At 34.7% G+C, this 4,115-nt stretch overlaps 1 long non-coding RNA gene across 1 annotated transcript; it reads right to left on the reverse strand.

The window, feature by feature from the left end:
* Window positions 1-203: 203 nt before the first annotated feature.
* On the reverse strand, window positions 204-3,316 carry LOC145789957 (uncharacterized). The gene is made up of 2 exons (XR_014328495.1): window positions 2,216-3,316; window positions 204-418 (listed from the first exon to the last, which is right to left on the reverse strand). It is a non-coding gene; the product is annotated as an uncharacterized LOC145789957 (long non-coding RNA).
* Between the last annotated feature and the right edge of the window lie 799 nt (window positions 3,317-4,115).

Consider the following 4,115-nt stretch of genomic DNA (forward strand, 5'->3'; position numbering starts at 1 on the left):
CATATTGTATACCTATTTTATCAAAATCTGAATTTTAATTCAACAAATATAACCCTGTTCATGTTGAAACCTGTTGAATATAACAATTCCATGCACAACTTAACCTAACCTGTCATCAACACATTTACAAATTAACAAAATGAAAATATCCATTCATCATTACAAATAATTTCATTTTAATACAATAAAATAGTGCAATATCCACAAAATATCCATAAGTTATAACTTGTACAATTCTATCAAACATCCAACAATAACTAGTGAAACTCCACAAAATATGTGTATCCTTATCAAACAAAATGAACATTCAAGCAAATTATATCATAACATCCAAATAAAGACAAAGTAGTCAACGCAAACTTCATAACATCCAAATAAAACAACTAATAAATCCAACAGCAAGCATTCCACTATCCATCTGTAAAAAAAAGAAATAAAATAACAATTAGTGTTTATTGAATACACTTATATAACTCTTCAAATTTATAAGTATAATACTAATTATGTAGTCGGACATTGTATTGACTAGCCATCAGCTTTACCAACCGTGCTTTTCTTTTTTCTTTTTTTGGATCAGCAAAAAAAAGACAATTTTATTGATGATAACTAGAATACATACTGATAATACATCAAAGTGATGGGTACAATTTGCATTATAGCAACACAATTCAATCCCAAATAGATTGGCACCAAAATATATGCCCAATCATGTGCAAACACACCATTGGGGGTTGGTGGGCTGCCAACAAAACATAAAGAGTAAAGCATCTCATACCAGTACAACTAAGTAGAAATAAAAATAAAAACAACGGATGCTCTGAAACAGACCACAAAAATAATCATACCATGCCACATGTGCAGACCTGCAAGACAATAACGAAGAGAGGGCAACAAGTATTAGTAGCTAAATGAAACAGAGCACAACAGTGGTGGAGTGATTAGGAGGGTTTGGACAGCTTCATTTAATGCAACCTTTCACCTTGTTATTCTTAAGTCCATCCAAACAAAACAAAAAACCATTAATTGAGAACTTCACCCATGTTGCCACTTTGATCCTTATACTTTCCACAAGCACAAGCTCAGCCAAAATAGGTTCTTTGTTATTGGAAAATTTTCCATTTCTTGAAATCCAGAGAGTCCAAAGGACTGCAAGTGGAATTGCTTCCCAGATTAGTTTTCTCAAATGCTTAACTTGCTACCATACCACCAAAGTAACAAATCTGACACTAACTCAGGTGGTTGTTTTATAATTTCACCCCTAAACGACCCATTTTCGGTTAATTGTTCACATTTTTTTCTCTAATTCTCCAATGGTACATCCTATAGACGCGCCTTCGGCTCTCACAAGTTTGATTATAGTTAGGTGAAGTGCCTATGCTATTTCTTTGGCTATTTGGTGGCTGGTTTAAAATTTTGCCCCCAAACCGCTCATTTTCGGTTACATTTTCACATTTTTTGTGCTAATTCTCTATCCATACGTCCTATAGACGTGCCATCGACTCTCGCAAGTTTGATTTATAGTTAGGTGAGGTGTCCATTATGTTTCTTGTGCTGTTTGGTGGTTGCTTTACAATTTTTCCCCAAAACGACTCGTTTTCGATTACATTTTCACATTTTCTATGCTAATTCTCTATCCACACATCCTATAGACATGTCGTCGGCTCTCACAAGTTTGATTATAGTTAGGTGAGGTGTCTAGGTTGTTTCTTGGGTTGTCTGGTGGCTGCTTTAAAAAGTTTGCCCCTAAACGGCTCATTTTCAACTATATTTTCATATTTTCTGCGTTAATTCTCTATCCGTACATCCTATAGACACGTCATTAACTCTCCAAAGTTTGATTATAGTTAGGTGAGGTGTCGATGTAATTTCTTGGGCTGTTTGGTGACTGGTTCATAATTTTGCTACCAAATGGCTCGTTTTCAATTACATTTTCCATTTTTTTGTGCGAGCTCTGTAATCATACGTCCTATCAACATACGTTAGCTCTCCCAAGTTTACAAAGGCTTAGGCAAGGTGCTTGTGCCATTCATTGGGCTGTTCGGTGACTGTTTCATAATTTTTTCCTCCAATAACCCGTTTTTAGTTAAGTTTTCACGTTTTCTGCTCTAATTCTCTAAGCATATGTCTTATTAACATACCGTTAGCTCTCCCATGTCGTTCCTTCAACTATTTGGTGGCTGTTTTATAATTTCCCCCTCCTCCAAATCATCTGTACCAAATAGACGGTCCTCCACGACAGTGCTTTAAGTACTGTGACATCATGGATTGTATATTTGCAATATGTTGTCCCTGCTCTTCCATCTTCTTCTCGTTTTGCTCACGGGCAAGTCGCTGCTCCCCAAACTCCTTTCTATTTTGGTAGTAGCCACAAATTTTATTAGAACCAAACAAACAAATATAAAAGTCAAAGCCACTATAAGGAAACAAATAGAAAAGGACAACTATTATAGATTATATAAAACACACAGTTTATATGTATATATAGAGCCTGTTTGTTTTCAGAGATAAATTGGTTGGGATTGTTAGTAGAGAGATTATTAGTGAGGAGACTGTTAGTGAGGAGACTAAGAAAAATTGTGCTTGTTTGATAACCAATGAACTAGCAATAGTTCATATTTGTTTTGAGAGATAAGAGTAAGATTAACCATGTAAAATTCCATAAATACCCTTGTAGCATTACTATCAAATTTGGGCTTATACCGACTAATAAATGCATTACATATTTTAATATTAAAAAAATATTTTATAAATATTAAAATTATATTTCACAAATATATATTTTTTTGGTACTATTTTTTTTAATATAATATTTTTTGGTATAAATATTATTATACTATTATATTTTTATATTAAAAATTATTTTTATATTAAATTATTTTATATAAAGAATGGTGGAGTAAAAAATGATGGAATAATTATAATAAAAAAAATGATAGAGAAAATACTATACTAATAAAGTAGAGTAAATCAATTAGGTAGGATAATAGAGAGCAAAATAGTAAATCATCCTCTAATCCCAATGGATTGTTTTTCTAATGCCATCTCTCACAGGGGACTACGAATCCCATCCATAGAGACTTATCATAGTCCCAATGTATTGTGAATCTCCTTCTCTATTTTGCAAACAAACACAATATTAATAGATCCCTCATCCATTTTAATCCAATCTTATCCTTTATAACCCAAAACAAACGAACCCATAAAGTGTTTCAACTTTTTGCAAGGTTAGAGGAAAAAATAATTAAATATTATGTATCTGCAAAGTAAAATACAATTTGACTCATAAATACATAACTATGACCCCATAACTAGAACATGGAATTACAAAAAGATGGCATCACCATCTAAGTGTAACAAGCCCGCGGGGGACCTCGCTACAGCTCGGACTCGACTTTCTGTAGTCACGGTTCTAAATCTGAACCAAAGAGTCCAAATCCGGCAAATCGTTTTAAGAAAACAGATTTTTGAAAGAAGTGCCAAGCATGGACTGCTTTGCCAGATACAGAGTCGCCACCTAAATATTTTATTTTGGGAAATTTAGGAAACCCTGACTCGGTGCCAAAAGGCCACGTGTCCGTCATCACCAAAGTTGCCTCGGCTCGGGAACTTGGGTACGATTAGGGAAGGTCACTTCGTGAGCACCCCCGCTCGCCCGGTCATAGACCGGCCTCTACTAACCATGATATCTATTTTTGAAAACATTGTGAGTTCTTATTCCAGTTATTAGCCTAGGTTACTATGTGATGCGCACAGCATATAAGTATAGACTGAATCGCCTGAATTGGAGCAAAACATTTCATGTTTATTTTTGAAAAAGTTTTTGCTACCCGCAGGTAGGCTTGAAACATTTGATGATCTATTCCAATTCAGATAACCCAACCTTCACCCACAGGCATTCAGGCAGATATTTCACATAAGCACATAGCCTCATGGTAAGCATGCTATTCATGGCAGTCACTCACACACATGCAAGGATGCTAAAGCATAAAACTTACCGAGTACTCCAAGCCAAAATATGAATTTATTAGAAATCATGCATGATCCTAAATATACAGAAATGCCTAATGTGACACATGCAGAATGCAACTATAGCAGGCTCGGCTATTCTAAGATGG

Source organism: Camellia sinensis, chromosome 4, assembly GCF_055761805.1.
Source record: "Camellia sinensis isolate YWXY chromosome 4, ASM5576180v1, whole genome shotgun sequence".
Taxonomy (NCBI): Eukaryota; Viridiplantae; Streptophyta; class Magnoliopsida; order Ericales; family Theaceae; genus Camellia; species Camellia sinensis.